Raw genomic sequence first — 20329 nt, 5'->3', positions numbered from 1 at the left:
GTATTTCACATGTGTGTTTCATGCATTTCTCCCCTAGGGACCTGGGAAGCCATGTTTAATTCTTGGATGGAAGCTTTTCTAGAGCAGCATTCAGTATGGCATCTAGAAATGAATGAGCCACATTATTTTTCTTGCTTGATGAATATATTGAGCAAGTCCTGGACTGTCAGGTCTATTGGCTCTGTTGGCATCTTCCTATTCACACTGGAAAATGTGGGAATGAATGCAGACTTCTCTATTTTCTCTCTCAAATGTGTAAAGCATAGAATGACACAGGCTGTGGGACTTATTACAGAGTCCTGTGCCTGACATATCATGGCTATCTGGTGCCTCCTGGTACGTTTCCATGGAAACCCCTTAGAGTTCCTTTTGATCTCTGATTTTTCTTCTCAGATACTGGGAGAGAAATGACTGGAATTCCATACTATTCTTCTATCTGTCTGGAAAAATAAAAGCATGTTTATGTACTCTTTTTCTTAGATTCAATAAATATCCCTGAATTTCATTAAAGAATCATCATTAAAGAAAGCATCATTCAGGAGCATGTACAAAATAGTGACCTACCAAGACATTGGGGTAAGAAAGTGTAAGAAGTATGGAAGAGACATGGAAGGCATTGGAGTAGAAGTGATTTACTTTGGAGGTAAGCCCAAGCCATATGTGGAGGTGAACTGTAGACCAAGCTTTGTATACCTTAGATAATGGTTCACACATGTAAGCTATGGGGCCAATAACCATGATATGATTAGAGAAGATAAAATTTGGGTGGGGAGGAGATATGTGCACCAGCTAGATAATAATCAACATTATCAAGCCAGCGATCTCACTGTATAGGTCAGCCAGATCTGACTCACTTCCTCCACAGTAGTGGATGCTAGAAAACAACACAGGACATGTGAGGGCTAGAAGAATCTTTTAGAGGAGGTGTGAGAAAATAGCACTTGCTAATTCAGGAATGAGAAAGAACAGTGATTAAGGACTATTTAAACTAAAGAGTAGAGTTTTGTCTTCAAAGTGATGAGATTAGATCTTATGGGTGGAGAGCAAGAGATGCTAGAGATGGAGGTAATGATTAAAAATCATAGATGGAAGCAGGCTGAGATTTCAAAACAAAAAACAGTCATGGAAGAGATAACTCCAGAGAGGCCTAGCAAGTGCACAACCTGAAGTAGAGCTGGTTGACCAATTAGTATTGATCCATAACAGCCTGCCTTCCTGGTCATATCCAGGGTTTAACTGGTTTATTTAATGCTTTTAACATTCTACAAATAAAAAAAAAGTCTTGCCTGTGTCCTAGCACTCAGGAGGAAGATACACATTTACTAGTGTATTTGAAAATGGGAAGGTAAGGGAAAAAATAAGAGTGGGAGGGGTTGAGGGAGGGAAAGTTGGAGAAAAACATGGGAAGGGGTAACAATGTTCAAGAAGCAATGTACCCACTAGCTGATGAATGTAACTGTAATCCACCTGTACATCACCCCAACAATAAAATTAAATTAAAAAAGAAAGAGAAGTCAAGGCCAGCCTAGGGCTACAAGGTAATACTGTCCCAAGTGCTAAGACTGTAGTTGAATATCAGGGTATTGTCTAGCATGTGAATGACCCTAAATTCAATCCCCAGCACTGCAACCAACATAACACACACACACACACACACACACACACACACACACACACACACACACCATGAAAATCATACCAGAATTTTTATATCAGCATTCCTTCTTGGTATTTAGAGAGTTACCTGGCTGGAATTGTGTTAAGCATTAAAATCTAACTGGTGGCTCATACCTGAAATCCTAGCTACTCAAGTAGCTGAGATCTGGGGATCCTACTAGGAAGTTATTCTGAGCAGACAAATCCTGAATCCCATAAATGCGTATATCCAAGTAACCAGCAAAGAAACCAGAAGTGGAGGTGTGGCTCAAATAATAGAGTACCAGCACCCAGGCCCAGAGGTCAATCCCTATTTCCCACACATAGCTGGAAAAAAATCAACACTGCAGTTATTTTATGGATTGATTCCTGCTCAGAAATCCCTACCATATATACATTTCCGAGACAGTGGGCTGGGAGCTCTGCCTTCAAATGGAAGGTAAGACCACTTGTTCACACATATCCCCACCCAAAGCAATGAGCTTGGGTATGTTTTCTTCTTTTTTTCATATATTTTTTATTGTAATTAATAGAAGGGTTACATTATATTTGCCAGATAGAAGGTACATTAATTCACGTACATTGCAAGACTTGGGTATGTTTTCTGAGAGGACTAGAGATCATAGTGTAACATTTACTGGGATGGAGGGACTAATTCAGATGAAGTCAATGTGCCTTTTTCCTGAAGAGCATCTTTATCTCATCTTTGAAAGAATGGAAGAGCATGCATTTTTCAATATGAGCAAAGAGGATTTCAGGAAGAAGAAAACAACAGAGAGCACAAATTGTGAGGCTGGGGGAAATGAAGAGCCTGAGTTTTAAAAGAACACACTAAGTTCTAGTAAAAGCTGAGTGATCAGTGAAAAACAGAGGTAGGAGATTGTGCTTGGATAATGGAAGGGGTAATACAAGGGAGAGTTTTGGGGGAAGTTTGGGTGAAGTAGGAGGCTTGGGTTGCATGCATTCAGGAGGCAGAGGCCTAAGAAGAGAGAGTGCAGGAAAGGAACAAGAAAATACTTGGTCTCCACTGGACTATCCACTTTGTTATTATGTATTTGAGCCCAGACCAAGCCAAGACACGCCTCTTCTCATTTTCTGGGCTGTTTTTAGTGGAAAAGAAAAGACTTAGATACAGTTCATAAACAAATCAGGAAAACACATCCAGAGTTTGAGTTTTATTTATTGTTTTCATTTTCTATTGCTGACTGCAAAGTGAAAACAATTACTGAGGGTTTCATCTCACTAAAATTTCCATGTGTTTCCTCTTTCTTGAATTCTGAGCAATTGAAAATAATGCTGCAGTAGCAAAATGAAAATATAGACTCTAGTAATGGGAAGGAAGTTGGGAAGGACATTTCAAGAACACTTTAACCTCTAAACTTTCATCCAGATCCCCAGCCTTTTTGCTCATATTTTACAAAGTACATTATAAAAAAAATCCAGAATGTTCTGGAACACAAAGGGTCAAGAGGTTGCCACTGTATCTGCAGCATCTCTGAGTGATAATCACAGGGCTGATGAAAGAGGACCTCACCTCAGCTATGCACACTATCCACACTCACGTGTTTACTCAGGTACTAAGGCAAATCCACCTGTGAGTCATGGAGAGAGAATCTGGCAGGGCAAGTTCAAGGCTGTAGACTTTGTATGCAGGAGGTCTTGCCAACACCAAAGGAGTCACCCTTACTGCTTGGTGAGCACAAATCACATTAATTTCCTTTTATGGAAGTAGGATCATAAACACTGCTTGTTACTACTAGATGTACTGTTTGCTCCTATTGCTTTCCCAACTGTTTCCTTTCCTCTGAGTGAAACTGGCTATTGCCCTGTCCTCCTGGTTTCGGGTGAGGAGATTGGATTGTGGGTATTGTAGTTTTCCTGCCTTTCAGAATTTCTGGTTGGGTAGCTTTGGTGTCACCCCGGTAGAACTTCCACTCCCAGGTGGCTGTGTAAGCAGGAACACAGGTGTTCTCCGTGCTCCCTGTGGAGGAGGAGGAGGCAGGCACCTTTGGAGACCTTGCCTGCCTGGGTTCAGTTACTGACTTTCACTCACTTAAAACAATGTGCCTGAGCCGAAGAAACTGAGACTAGCTTCCACAGATGTAAGTGTTGCTTTTTCTAAATAATATCCAATTATTTATGGACTGCTGATATTGGACTGAGAAGTTGTATGAAATGCCAGGAAAATTGAATGAACTGACTCCTTCTTCCTAAGCCTTTGTTGGAAAATGGGAGGTACTGATATATTTTAGGGATTTTGGGGCCACCAGTTAGAACAATAACTTCAAATATGGTTTCAAATGAGGTAGTTTACTTTTTTTTTTTTTAAAAGGGAGGGAAACATACAACAAACCTAAGTCAAACCTAAGAAAAGATCCACTCTGACCTGTTTGAGATAAGTAGGTGGCTGAAATGCTCTGAAACTATGGAGTTATTCAGAAGGCACCAAAGGGAGCTGGGAAGACTCTGAGCATTGAAATTAGATCCAGTTGGATTGGGTCCACTGCTTGATAGATTTGGGACTGGTAACAAGATGTTTGACCTTGTAAGGCCTCACTTTTCTCATCTGTGAAAGGATATAACTTATATCATTGGTTTAACTGAATTAAAAGTAACAGAGTTCATTGCAATAAATAGATGCTTAGACAATAACTGATGGAGGGTGAGTTGGCATCACCTAAAGTTTCCAGCAAGCTTTCTCAATATATCAAAGACACAGATCGTATGATCTCACTTACGTGAAGTATCAAGATTAGCCAACTTTTTACAGAAGCATAAAGGAGAATGGTTGTTGCCGCGGTCTGTGAAAAAGGGGAAGTAAGAATTGTTTCATGGATGTAGGGTTTTAGTTTTGCAAGATGAAGATCTCCTGGAGATCTTATTGCACAATAATGTAAGTGAACTAAATACCGTTAGACTTTATACTTACAAATGGTTAAGGTACTAATATTATACTATTTTAAAAATGCAATAAAAAAGACAGACCAAAGAGGATAAAATGAAAATGCTGGTGCCTGTCTAATTTCTTAAGAACATTACAATCTGTATTCACAGTGTATTTAAATCAACTGTAGGTGTGAGTCACCTGTTAGTGTCTGAATTGTATATAATAATAGCACCAAATATAAGGGATGCATTTACACACCTTCCTAAAGTTGTCCAAACCTTTATGTAAATTCTTCTATGCTCCCCTTAACATAATTAGATGATTATCTTGAGCTCACAATAGTGATTTAATATGATTTCATATGTAGTATGCAAAACCTACAAATTATGAAGTCATAAATCAGTAGTTACCTTTTAATTGAAAGCTTAAGCTACAACTCATTCATAAAATAAAACAAATGTGTTATTTATGCCAATTTGCTCACCTCCCTGTAATTAATTTATAAGTATATTTTAAGTATTCTAAAAGAAATGAAGACTTAAGGCAGAGTTAGTTACAGGCCAGGTTATATAGAAATAATTAATTTGGATGACAAGGAGTGAGGAGAATGCTGTCACAAAAATTCAAAACACACCCTACAAAATTAAGGAAATTGAGGGAAGGGATACAGTTTGGAAGGATGGGAGAGAATGAAGAAAGGGGTGACATTGGTAATGATTGCTTGTAGTTATAAACTTCTTTGTCAAATGGCAATACCCTGTGCAACTACTTAAAGGTAATAATAAACAACTGGAAAATTATATTGATCTTAATCTGAAGATATGTGATTTCTGAACATTGAGACAATCCTTTCTTGAAAGACTTCACATAGGCTCAGCTGTGAAGATCATATTTCCTGTGGTTTTGGTGATAACTGAAGGTAGGAGGAGGAGTATTTTTGTTAGGTGTGCATAGTTTTGTAGGTGATATACCATGGAAGTGTGAGCCTTTCTACAGCTGGGTCAGCAAGTCCCAGTCAGCAACAGAGTGAAAGCAAAGTTGGGGGAGTTTCGGAAGCACTGCACATATCCCAGAGTGGCTGTGTTTCTGTCACTGAATGCCATTTATGGTCCAGTTTCTCCAGAAAAACAGCCACTCATTTGTTTGACAAGGATTGCCAGCAATTCTGTAGTGCCCTCCCTCTGGGCTTAGCATGGAGAGTAGATGTATGATTCAGACACACACCTTGAGCAGGAGACCTTCTCCAGGAACTGTGCATTTATAGTTAGAGGAAGCAAGTTGATCACTCATCAGCCACCTAGGTTGTTCATTCATTTGTTCTCTTTCTTTCTTTCCTTCTTTTCTTTCTTTCTTTCTTTCTTTCTTTCTTTCTTTCTTTCTTTCTTTTGGAACTTTTTTTTCATTGGTATAAATTTGTACACAAAGGGATTTCACGGTGGCATTTCCATACATATACACAGTGCCCATTGAATGTATTCTCTTCCATGTTCTCAAATCTCCCATCCTTCTTTCCAGCTTGTTCAAACAGTTTGTGGGCTTTATATTACATATGTGTGTCTATATCATAAATGTAAGATATATATGTGATATACCATGATATATATTGTTGCATATATTTGTAACAATTTATGAGCCTCTTTAATCCTCAACATCCCCTCTTTCCAGATACCCTCCCCCTCTTACACCCATGACCCTTTGCCATTCCTACTGGAATCACTATCAGTCATCATTATCATCAATTCACATCTAACCAAATGAGCTCAGATATATGATATTCAACTTTTTGAGTTTGGTTTATCTTGTTCAATGTGATAATTTCCAGTTCCATCCATTTTCCTGAAAATAGCATAATTTAATTTGTCTTTATGGCAAAGTCATACTCTATGATTCCACAATTTTTTTTTTTGCTTTTTAACCCAGTCATCTTTGTTAATCCTACTCCATATTGGACTACCTATTCTGAAGTTACAAAGAAGCCACCATAAATCTTTTCTTTGACCTATAGTCACTGCAGAGCAAAAGAAAAAGGGTTGAAAGCTTGTGTAGAAGTACTTTGAAACAGAGGGGCGTTACTTCCCCAAACGTGGCCAAGGATTGGGCAGTCATAGCACACTGAGTTTCAAAAGACGTTGTGGGATGTTGGGTTTTTAGCCAGGTCTGGAACAATATGTACAGTCGAGAATGGTGGAAGAAAACTGAGGAGAATATTTCATGTATAGTAGTGTTTACCAAATTTTGTATTAGCATTTTGTAGTCATGATTTTAGGAAACATCTGGCTTGAAGAATCAACATCATTGAAAGGATAGACCAAGAAAATTGCTGTTTTTTTTTTAAAGACACATTCAAATCTTCAAGGATCAATTTTATGTTGTTGTGGCTGAAAATTTATCAAACACTTGTTTAAGATGCCTTTAAAACAACAGGTTTTAGCAAGAGAAAAGTTGTTTAATAACTGGTTTTGCAAAGTATTGCATGTTGATTGCAACAAATATTGTGGTTTTTTTTCCGTTTATATCAATGAGAGAACTAACCTTTATGTTATTTATCTGAGCTAACAGGCAAAGGTATAGAAAAATTAAGAAAAAAATAGTTCAGATAGTAAATGATTATGAGAAATTATGATTACAGTCCTATAGCATATGTTGCACGAAGAGTTGTCAAGCATGAAAATTTAGGAAGTGATACTGAATAGGCGGTTTTTATGTATAGCTGGAAAGGAGAGACATAGACCATTCTATGGATCATTCTAGGGGATTTTGCTCTCCTCTTTGCTCTTCCATGCTCTGCTAGGGCTTGAACTCAAAGTCTCACACTCTTCACTTGGCTTTTATGCTCAAGGCTCATGCTCTACCACTTCAGCCACAGCTCTACTTCTGGCTTTGGCTGGTAAATTGGAGTTAAGAATCTCACACATTTGTTTGGCTGAGCTGCCTTTGCATGGAGATCAACAGATTTCAGCTTCTTGTGTGTTAAAAATGACTTGCTAAGTCACTAGTGCCCAGCAATTCCAGAGGATTTTGATGGAAGTGCTAGAATAAGGTTAGCTGTGGGAGCTGTAAGTGGTTTGGGCTTCAATAGCAGAGCCTCAAGTGACCTGACTTAAGGAATGATGTACTGAGAGCTTAGCATGCTCTAGTCAATGCATCCAAGGAACAGCATACAGAAATAAAGACTGTGAGTGCAGAAAGAATGCTTTGGAAACTGCTTTTGGTAATTTGAGTCTGCATAAATGAGATGTGCTATTGAAAAAGGAGAGAAGCATGGAGTCATTTACTAAAGAACATTAAATAAAAATAGTGACAATGACAGCCAAAATTTTCTGGATTTTTAAGCTTAGTAGCTGAAAGAATGGCTCTCATTAAGGTCAAAGAGAAAGGTTGTTCTTGTGGAATTAAAAAGCGCTCTACAGCCGAGGCCACTTGAAACTGGCCTAAAGAATGGACCTTCAAGTCTTGTATATTGCCTGGGGCTGGAATACTGGAATGTCATCATTTTACCTCTCAGAAGAATGCAACCTAGCTCTGATCTTTATCCTTCATTAGTACAAGTTCTAGAGGAGTAAAGAAAAAGAAAAAGAGAATCTTCTGTGTCCTGCAGATGGGAAGACAAAGTAAAGACATACGGATTTTTCTTTCTAATGTTCTGAGTGTTTTCTGTTATTAACCATGACTACTTCCTTCCCAAGCGAAAAGAGGCTTCTTTACCAGGAAATTTTTGTATAAACAAAATCACCTTCATCTCTAGCCAGAGCAGGCACCCGGTTCCAACTTCCAGGAATAATAGAAAAGTATTTCCTACTTCTACTAGGGAAAAAAATTAATGTGGACATTGCTCTGATATACTCAATGAAGAGTAGATATTGAGAGATCAAGATTCATTGTACCCGTAAATTGATATGCTGAATTGAAACCCCTTTTTACAACTAAAATATTTTAAAAATAGGGGTAGATACCACAAAGATTTGTGTATTTAGGTCTCAAATTAAGAAATGCAGCATGAATTATGTCAATTCACCCTTTTTGTTTTTAACATTGGAAATTACTACTGTCCTGTGTGATTATATTAATGGAGAATATCTTTTGATTTTAAAATATTTTAACCTTCTACTATATATGAATGCAAGCATAAGTAGTATATAACATTGATTTGAATGCTGAATTTTTTTTCTGTGTACAATAAAATACAGGCTACCTATCAGTCCCTTGCTCTCTCCTGTTCACATTATACTTCTGAGATCAACTCATGTTGATTTTTATGGAGCAACATATTAAATTTCATGGCTATGTGGTATTTTTGCTATGGTTAATAACACTATTAATGTGTGATTGTATTCTCTGTGTACAAATATAAGAATTACTCCAGAGTATATTTCTGGAAATGGATATGCTGAGCCGTAGGCAGTTTATTTTCAAATTTATGACATATTGAGAGATTGCTTTCCAGAATATTTATACTACCATGTATCCAGCCAAGGTGAGATTTCCTGTTTCTGCCAATTATCAACATACTTCTTGAACTCAAATATTCTAATAAAATATCTTTCCAGATGTAACTGATATTCAGCAAGTTAGGATATTTGGGAGACTCAGCTAAGTGAGGAACATTCTAATCTTTAAAATAAAGAGAAATTTTGAATTATTTTTTTTCTCTCTCTTAGCCAATGATGCTGATTATTGATTGTTGATTCCATTTTAACCAACACTTACTTCAGTAGTTATTATATAAATGACAGTAATGATTTTAATATTGATAATGGAGTGCTCATAGTGAATCTAAATTGCTCTAAATAGTTTAAATGTATTGCCTTAATTTCAAGGAGCAAATAAGAATCTTTCACCTCTGTGATTGATCCAGAAACTGATTCAGACAAATTGTGTCAATGGTAAGTAGTGACTATAGTTTTGTACCTAGGGAGTCTCTTCTAGTTACTATGACACACAGAAACAATAAATGGGAAGAAACTAAGAAGAAAGATATCACAGAATTTTATGTCTTACATTTTAGTGGATTATTAAACATAGTTACAAGTTAAATAACATCAAAAAGCATATTTAAATAATGAACAGAGAAATGAGTGATATCTTCATGCTGAAGAGAATTTAATTTTGCATAAAAACAGATGACTTACAGATAAACAAAAGTTTACTGTTTAATGAGTTTAACAAGGCAATAGTTGAATGGAGAGCTGGGAGTTTGGCCTTGTGGTTCTTGCCTAGCATCACAAAGACGGAGTTCAATTCCTCAGTACCACATACTAGAAAAAGCTGGAAGTGGTGCTGTGGTTCAAGTGGTAGGGTTCTAGCCTGAAGAAAGCCCAAGGACAGTGCTCAGCTCCTGAGTTCAAGGCCCAGGACTGGAAAAAATTGAATGGAGTAGCTTTCAGAATAAATGGAGAAGTGAAAAGTGCAAATATATAATTTATAAAGCTAATTTATCCAGTCAATTCAACAAATAATTTTTTGAGCATCTACTCTCAAAGAATTAGGCTACTTTGGAATATATTAATGGGAAAGAAAGACATAATTGTTTCACATAGATGGGTTTTCTTAGAGTAATGATATTTGACAAAATATGAGCAAAAATACAAAGAAAAGTCTTGAACAGATAGATGGCTTAATGTTGGGAAAGATTTTCAGGTCTTAGTTCAGGAGCTACCTTCTTTGTTCTTTTAGCAGTGTGGGATTGGTGTAGTCATTGTGAGATGAATGGCACCATTCATTTATTTATTCAGTAAATATTTATTATACTTGCAGTTTGCTTAGGACTGCAGATACAAGAAGTAAAGTGATAAATACATATATAAAATTTATAATACAATCGACAACCTAAGGAAGAGGTGTGAATGATGATTTCTGGGAATAGAAGATACCACTTGAAGTAGTTATACTTTTATGAAATAATACGTTTTACCTTTTGTCGCTCACTTCAAAAGTGGTTGCATATTTACTATAGAAAATTTAAGAGCCACTACTATATTTTTGAAAAGTATATAAGTTTTGTGTATATATTCTGGTAGGTTATTTTTATGACTATAGTGCATAGTCATATGCATACTTTTTGTTTGCAGTCATGTCACACTTAACGAGCAAAGTCTTTTACTAAGCACCAGCAGATCATGGCTGTAATTATAGTTACTCAGGAGGCTAACTGAAATTGTGTTTCAAAGCCAGCCTCGGTAGGAAAGTCTGTGAGACTCTTATCTCTAAAAAGGAACCAGAATTCCAGAAGAGGAGCTGTGGCTCCAATGATAGAGCTCTAGTCTTGGGCAAAAAAGATCAGGTACATCACCTAGGCCCTGAGTTAAAAAAAAAAATATATATATATATACATATATATATATAAAAGAAAAAAATCAAATATATACTTTTCCAAATATGTCATATGATCTTTTTAACTTATTTAACTATATATTGCACATTTTTACATCATTATATGTAAATGTAATGTAGCAGAAAACTTTAACAATACTAATACTATAGAAGTTAGTGGGTTCAGGATAATGATCAAGGGTCAGAAAGAGTAAAATTGATTGTGGGTGACCTTTCACTTTTCAAATCACCCACCTAGTTGAGTAGAGGGGTGGTATCTTGTTCTTTCAGATGGGAAGACAAGGGAAACAGGATTGTGTGTTAGGCAAGGCTTTTACCCCGGAGTCTCAACTTTAGCCCTAATTATTGCACACAAAAATCTAGGTAGTATAAAAGTATATAGATATATGTATCTCTTGTCTCAAAATGCAAATGGACATAGAAATGGAGGGGTAAAGGGTTATCAAATGTAGGAACAGTAATTACCAGATACTATGTTGAAAATTAACCATATAACTTGTGGGTGGGAACCGGAGGAAAAACTAGGAAAGAACATGGGAAGGGATGAGATTGTCCATAAAGAAATGTATTGTTTACCTGATATATGTACATTACCTTTATTACAATAATTTTTAAAAGTATGCCTGTAATCTTAGCTACTCAGGAGTTTGAGATCTGAGGATTGCAGTTTGAAGTCAGCCTGGGAGAAAAGTACTCCTGAGACTATTATTTCCTCTTAACCACTCCAAACAGCAGAAGTGGAGTTTTGCTCAAAGTGGTAGAGTGCTAGTCTTGAACAAAAGAGATCAGAGACAGCACTCAGACCCTGAATTCAAGACCCACAATCAAAACCAAAAACAAAACAGGAAATGAAAATGGAGCTGGTTCAGCCTGTAATCCTAGCCACTTAGGTAGCAGAGCTCTGAGGATCACAGTTTGAAGCCAGTCTGGGCAGACAAATTTGAGAGACTCATCTCCACTTAACTACCGAAACTGGTAAAGCACAGCCTTTAGGATAAAGGCCAACTAAGATGAGTTCAAGTCACAGTGTGGATCCAAACCTCCCTACCCCCATGCAAATGGAATTGTGTCTAGTTTCTAAATATATTTTGGCGATTGAACTCTATTGTTTATGAAAGTGCTACTTTTCTTTACCATGATGTTTATGTAATTTTTAATGTGATTTTTTTCTATATTTAATGAGGATTAGCAGAACAATTGTAAGGTGGGAAAACAGAGAAGCCACATTTTGAGGGGTCAAATCTTGGAATCTTTAGTCTCGACTGCATGTGGACTCCTGTCTCAAAGACAAACAGCCAGTGAATATGCTTATCACAATTAGGAAATAGGCCAGAGAGGAAAGAAAGAACAGAACAATACCAACCACCCAATTTAGCTCCAATTGAGAGCTATGGTGACTGGAGAACAGGTGGGAGACAGGACTAAGGATGAACATGGAGACATGTGGTATGGAGTAAGGGTGCCTGGGCTGGTCTGCATCTAAAGAGAGTCAGGTCAGGGGTCAGGGTCACAGGAAATTCCCAGGTCCAGCCCTGGACTGACAGGCTCATTAACTAATAGGCCAAGTACTCACTCCTGTCTCCAGGGATTTAGGCACACCTATCATCTGGAGGTGGGACTTCATTTCCCCCCATTCCTTGAAGACAAGATACCAGACCCTACCATCCACCATGTGGTCAATATGGCTCCCTCTAGACCTGACCTCCTTAATTCAGAACTATAGTGATCAGAATATGGAATTTAAAATGTTAGCTAAGAGATCAGACAACTAATTTTAGATAGATGAAAGAGGCATCTGGCTAAAAAAAGGAGGAAATGAATACAGAGGCTTTCATGAATAAGATATTTTGGAAAGTCATTTCAATCCTGAAGGATAGAGATGAGTGTTGCTCTGCATGTGAAGCCCAGAGAAAGTGGCTGCGGTGCCTATTCCAGAAAAACCTGGAGTTTTTCCTTGCTTGCAAAATTGAGCTTAGGGAGGCTTACATAGGTGACTTAAGAATTGGGTGCACCACTTACTTTATAGGCAGTACAGTGAAAATCTTCTGAGGAACTCTCAATGTGACAGACAGACAGACAGACAGACAGACGGGCCTGCACACTTGTGCGCGTGCGCACACACACACACACCACCACCACCACCACCACTAACAACAACAACAACATTAAATGTTAGAAAACTCAAGAAAGAAGAGTCAAAGTCAGCTTTTAATCATTCAAGTAGAACATTTTTTTTTCTCCTCCTTCTTTGTCTCCAAACTTTGGAGCCATCAATATATCAACAGCCAGAAACCAGATGATGGAAGAGATAAGGTGGGAAAAAAACCCATGCTGAAACCCCTTTCTGAAGATGCTGGGCATATACTATGTGGGGAAGGTTAGCCTTGCTGAGGAAAAATGAGTATACTGAGAGAAACCATTTGGAAACTTGCAGGAAATAAATCTAAAATCTAAAAATAAGCAGATCAACTAGGTAATTTTTGAGTGCTACTGGGGAAAAATAAACTCTCTGCAGTGAATATTGTTTTAAAATAGTGAAATCAATTCTAGGGGATGGAAGCCTGGCCTACTGGTGGAGTGCTTGCCCTAGCATGCACAAAGCCCTGGGCTCAATTCCTCAATATCATATATACAGAAAAAGCTGAAAGTGGTGCTGTGGCTCAGGTGGTAGAGTGCTAGCCTTGAGAAAGCCTAAGGAAAGTGCCCAGGCCCTGAGTTCAAGCCCCAGGAATGGCCAAAAAAACAATTGTATTTTATCTCATCAATTATATTTAAGATAGTTACATTCCTATCTTTGCCTTCAAACAGAAACACGTATTCTTAAGCAAGAGCCCTTGTTAATCTCTGTTATGTTAATCTATATCTTTCTAGGAAAAAAAAGCCAGAAGTGGAAGTAGAGCTGTGGTGCAAGTAGTAGAGTGCCATTTTTGCACAAAAAAAGAAAGCTAAGGGACATTGCCCAGGAATTGAATGCAAGCCCCACATTGAGCATCTTCACACAAGAGAATAATGTTTCATTGGGTAAAGGCAATTTAGGATTCCAATGGAAATCAATGAATTAACAGTGAGATAGGAATTTCATGTTCTTTCCTTCATAATGGGCCTACTGCTGCCCAGGTGAAGAAGTTTCATTTTTACACTTTGCTTCTTAGGAGGCAGAAGCTCAGAAATGGTATATCAGATGGTCTCCAGTACAAAATTTCAAGGGGAGGAATAAAAGCTCCTTGAGCAAACATTCTTACTGCCATGTTCCTAGTTCTAACTCCTTCTACTTCTCCTGGTTTTTACCTGTGTTATACATTTTCCATACTCCTTTCAGGAAAGGTAAGTCACAAATGGGCCATACCCTTCTCTTAATTTCAACTGTTCTGAATCTTTTTAGGCTGGAATTCACATTCTTCAGTTTGTCTTCTCACTATGTCAGGAACCCAGACCCAGCCACTACTCCCCCTCCATACTCCAGGGTCCTCCACCTCAACCCTCCCCATTCCTTCAGCCCTACGGATCGACTTGAAATTTCCTAAATGAGCCACAGCCACTTTCATAAATACATTTTGTCACCTTTAAATTCCCCAGGAAGCTGGTATTTAAGCATAGGTGACTCTGCCTCCAGAACTTATTTTATGAACACTATGGTAACAGGGTCAGTAGGTTGAAAGGCCTGTCCTGCCTCTTATGGTTCTGGTGGCTTCTTGCATTCTTCTCTTTGATTACAACAGCAAGGAGTGACATTCTTCCTCGGTGTCTAATTAGTGCTCCTCACGGTTTTATTATGTTGTATTCAGCAGCTCAGATGATAGACTACCATATCTCCTTATTAGACTTGTTTTAAAAGAAAGAAATATAACAATGGAAACCCATCTACATGTGCCAGGGACATGGTTCATTGGTAGTGAGCTTGCTTTGTGTGTATGAGGCTCTAGATTCAATCCCAGGAAGGAAGGAAGGAAGGAAGGAAGGAAGGAAGGAAGGAAGGAAGGAAGGAAGGAAGGAAGGAAGGAAGGAAGGAAGGAAGGAAGGTTGAGAGGGAAGGAAGGGAGGGAGAGAGGGAGGAAGGGAGAGAGAGGAGGAAAGGAGGAAGGAAGGAAGGAGGGAGAGAGGGAGAAAGGAAAGAAGGAGGGGGGCAATTTATCCTATCAAATAATAATCATCTTCACAAATTTTTAAAATGTATTTTGTTGTTAGGATAACATACAGAGGGGTTATAATTATATTTGTCAGGTTAACACTTCATTTTTATGGGTACTTGACTTTAACACTTTAACATTTTTTTTGTTTGCTCATAGACATTTTATTGTACATCCTTCTTTTTTTTCTAATTTTTGTATTGTAATTAGTAAAAGGGTTACATGATATTTGCCAGATAGAAGGTGCATTAATTCACATACATTGATACCCTTTCACATGTCTTGGTACCCGTTTCCCTCCCCCCCCACACCCCCCACCCGTCTTGGTTTTCCCCCCTTCCCTATCAAATTTCAAATATCCAAATACAAATAAATTCAGTATATCAGATAACAAAGTGAGATACTATACCAATATGAGATAACCAAGGGACAGCAAAGGAGATGAGAGACAACATAGTACATTAAGGACAACAATCATTCATTATATGGCTTTTGTTTCACTATCCTGGAGGTCCTTTCAATTAGCTTCACATTATATGTCCTTATGTATCAAAATTTTGCTCTATTACAAATCTCTGCTAGTAGAGCCCAAGGTTTCTACTGATTATGACGAATGAGGGAAACCATTGAGCACACTTTAACATTTTTAATGAAGGTTCAAAGAATAATTTTAAGCAACATTTTGCTCTCTTGCAAAACTTTGAATACTTTTTTGTATTTTATTTCTTCATTTCTTCAAATTGAAAAGGTGTTAGTATTTGAAGAATTATTTAGCCTACATGGTAATAGTTAAAATTTTAAATAACATATTAATGCTTAAAATACCACAAATCATAGGAAAATATTGTAAGAGTTTGAATTATCTGGAGAGTCCAAGTCAGAAAGAAGGCAAAATTACTACCTGGTTGGGATTACGCTTTCTTTTTTTATTGTAATGTATAGAGGGGTTACAGTTACATTCCCCAGATAATAGGTGCATTACTTCTCACACATTGATATCTTCTCATGTTTTCATCCCCATTTCCCTTCCTCCACCCGCTCCCAATCATCTTGTTTTCCCCCCTTCCCTTTCCTATTTCAAATAATAAAATAAACGTATGTACAATATACCAGGTAACAAAGTCAGATTCAGTAACAATATGAAATTAACCAAAGGGCAACTAAAGAGAAGAGAAATAACATAGTACATTAAGAACAACACACAATTAAAAAAATAAAGTCTGTGTGGGTGTGTGAGCAGCTACCTGGGTAGGCAGAGGTTGACTCTATTTTTCCATGTAGAATAGTGTTAAATATACTCAAAGTTTTGGACTGTCTGCTCAACACATCCGAATTGAAACTGGCTAGAAAATGGCACTTGATGCTCATAACGCCCAGCCTAGAAACAGAGGACAGACATGAAAGTAGTGCCTGGTCTTTACAGACTTCCACTATTGGGTAATACTCAGGTTTCTAGGCTGCAAGGAGTGTTTAGGAGTCTAACAATGCATGACTGGCAGAAAGGAAATTAGGTACTGGTGGTGGTGTCTATTGCTTCAGTTCCTCTCTCCTATAATTGCATCACTTGATTTCTCAAGTCTTGGGTTGAGTCTGGCTATTTCCTAAACTAGAAATTCCCAATGATTAACCTATGCACTCTTGCCCATTACAATTTGACAATTTCCTTTCTCCAGGATTTGTCATGGTGAACAGTAAGTGGGTTGAGAGGGCTAACACCAACAGTCTCTCAGTAACCTCTCATTTCCTGGGATACATTTTCTTCAGTATTTATGATTTTTGTTAAATTCATCTTGAAGTTTAATTTAGCAATTTGCTAATGAGATATGTTTTTATATGTGTCAATTTCTTTTAACTGTTTAGATAAATATAATATAGGTCTATACGGTAATCACATTTTCCCCCTTATTCTCTATTTTCTTTTAAATAATCATACAGGTTGACTCTCTTGATCTTTTATTCTTTATAAGACTGTGTGCAACTCTTGGCTTATGTTATAGATGACTTACTTTTTAAACATATTTCATAAATACTTAGGTTTGCTTTTTTCTTTTTCTTTCTTTCTTTCTTTTTTTTTGTTGTTGTTAGTTGTGGGGCTTGAACTCTGGGCCTGAGTACCATCCCTGAACTCTTCAGTTCAAGGCTATTACTCTACCACTTGAGCCACAGTACCATTTCTGTTTTTCTGGTGGTTAATTAGAGATAAGAGTCGCATGGACCTTCTGCCTGGCTGGCTTTGAACCACAATCCTCAGATCTCAGCCTTCTGAGTGGATAGGATTAGAGTCATGAGCCATCAGTGTCCAGCTAGCCTTGCCTTTTAAAAACAACAACAACAAAAAAAATGTAGAGATTGAAAGTAAGTTTTACAATGTTGTATCAATACCAGTACTTGAACTCAGTGCCTCAAAACCCAGCTTAGCTTTCTTGCTCAAAGACGGAATTGTGAGCCAACCTTCTGGCATTTTGCTGATTAATTGAAAATCGAGTCTCATAGATTTTCTGCTTGGGCTGACTTTTAATCATGATCTGAGTCTCCTAAGCTTACAAGCATGAGTCATAGATACCTGACTGTACAGTTATTTTTGGATAATATTACATCCCCTTTTCTTTACCCCTGTGAATTTTTCTGCCTTGGTTTAAACCTCATGTTAATAAGTGGACTAATGTCTCTGCATGTTTTCTGCTTCATTTGAGTAACCTTATTTATCCTGTTATTTGAGGCTTTGTCTTGGAACATGGCCCTGAAGTGATTGCTTCCTGATGATTTTAGAATGGCCCTGCTGATGTGGTTGAAGAATGAGATAAAGGTAAGAATGTTCTGATTGGCCTAAGGTTGATTTCAGACCAACAGAATGACTAAGCACCTGCTTCTATTGAACAAGGCCAGAAACCCTTCAGTGGCACCTCCTAGGTTGAGCTGCTGCCACATGACCGCTCCCCATCCCCCAACCCACCACACACACACACACACACACACACACACACACACACACACACACACACACCAACATCCCTTCCTTTTCAGATAACTCTGGCTCGGGTGGCCACTGAATATTTTCTTTGTGACTGGTTCAGAGAAGCTCAACTCTTGCCAACACTTTTATCTGGGGACTATGTTTTCAGTAACTAATTATTATTTTTCTTTCTTGCCTAAGCCTTGTAAAAGCCTCATAATGATTATATGTCTCAATTTCTTATCTGTAAGTGGAGCGAATAACTGGCATTCAGAAGCACAAGTGTTTTAAAATGACAGGCCCTCCATAAATTCAAACCACTATTATTAGCATCCTTCCTGGGCAGTGCCATCAGATTAGGCACACTCACAGAAGATCCAGTATTTCTAGATAATTTTGCATTTGAACAAGTACTTTATAGTATTTATTAATTTATCCAAAAGGTTTTAATCCCCCTCCATGTATTTTTTTTCTTTTTTCTATGGGTGCTGGGACTAGAACTCAGAACCTAGGCACTGTCCCTTAGGATTTTTCCCTTCACTCAAGCATGGTATTCTATTACATGAGCCATAGTTCCACTTCTGTAGTTTTGGTGTCTAATTGGAGACAAGAGCATCACAGGTTTTCCTGACTGGGCTGGCTTTGAACCACCATACTCAGATAGGATTATGGCTGTAAGACATCAGTATCCAGTTCCATATTTTTTTTTGTGACTAAAGAATTTGCTAAGTATAGGACCAAGAGCATGGCCTATTGGTAGAGTGTTTGCCCAGCATGCACAAAGCCCTGGTTTCGATTTCTTGATACCACATACACACAAAAAGCTGGATGTGGTTCTGTGGCTCAAGTAGGAGAGCACTAGCTTTGAGAAAGCTCGAGGATAGTGCTCAGGTCCTGAGCTCAAGCCCCAGGACTGATCAAAAAAATTGCTAAGTATAATCTGACTTGTGGAATTGGAACCCCTTTGTACAACTACTTAAAAAAAAAGAATCATGAAAAATCAAACAAAAAAGGACCTCTAGGATATGGAAACAAGAGCTATTTAATGAGTAAATGTTGTTCTTAATGAACTATGTTATTTCTCATCTTTTTGTTGTCCCTTGGTTATCTCATATTGTTACAGTATCTTACCTTGTTATCTGGTATATTGTATATATGTTTATTTGTTTATTTGAAATAGGAAAGGGAAGGGGGAAACAAGATGAGGGAAGGAGGTGGGGGGGAGGGAAATGGGGACAAAAACATGAGAAGGGGTAACAATGTGTGTGAAGTAATGTTCCTTCTATCTGGTGAATATAACTGTAACCCCTCTATTAATTACAATAAAAATAAACATAAATAAGATAACCAAACAAAAAAATAAAAACAAGAATTCATTAAGCATGCCAAGTAGAATTCTCATTTTTCATTCGCTTTTCAGTGTTTTGCCTGTTCCAATTACTATAATAATAGTTCTATTTTGTCTCTAACTGGATTTGTTCTATATCATCTGTTTTGAGTGCATGAAACATATTATTTTGATTGAAACAACTGGGTAATATGTATATGATTTGATGAATGAATTACAAGACCTCACTGAGTCTTGTATCCTCAGGCCTTATCTAGATAGGCTGAAGATAATGCCAAAGATCTGTTGTCTAGAGAGGGAGAAATCCAGCGTCAGGTCTTAAAACCAGAGGCAGATTTCAGAAGCTTATTGAGACACAACTGAATGACCATAGGGTGGAGCCTGAACAAAACATTTAGTTGTCTAGATAAGCCTGAAATGTGTTTACAGGAGCCAACTGGCCCCTTTTATCCCAGCAACTACTGGGAGAACTATTGCCATTAAAACTTCCCTTGGCACTGCTCCTGTCTTTATTGTTTACATCCTGAACCAGCACAATATCCTGGCCTCTTTCTCCTTCTGAGCTCTCCCATGCTTCCTTGGAGCTGATGCTCAATTCTGCTTCAGAAAGCCCCTGGGACTTTACTCAAGCACTTGTTTAATTAGTGCCAGGTTTTTCCAGCCCTGGTGGAAATTGCTTTGATCACTATCTTTTAGGCAATGTTTTACTTTTCCTCCTACCACTCTCCTTTCTTACCTCAGATATCAGATGTCCCTCAGAAACCTCTAGAGGCTGTGGCCTCCTTAAGATGTTTTACTAACCTCAGGCCCTCTTGTCCTGTCGTTTTTCACTTGAATTTGTCAGGGATGGGTGTATGCCCATATATATGATTGCTGGGTAAGGGCTGAGTGGTGAGAGGACATTTATTCCCTATGCTTTTGAACATTATTTACAGTGAAATGACAAATATAAACATCTGTAGCAAAATAGCCAAGTTAGTTTTCTCTTCTTTATTTTTGTGTTAGTCCTGTGGCCTGAACTCAGGGCC

This window comes from Megascapheus bottae, chromosome 5 (assembly GCF_031878675.1).
Source record: "Megascapheus bottae isolate mThoBot1 chromosome 5, mThoBot2.hap1, whole genome shotgun sequence".
Lineage (NCBI taxonomy): Eukaryota > Metazoa > Chordata > Mammalia > Rodentia > Geomyidae > Megascapheus > Megascapheus bottae.
Note: the sequence above shows the minus strand (reverse complement) of the source record.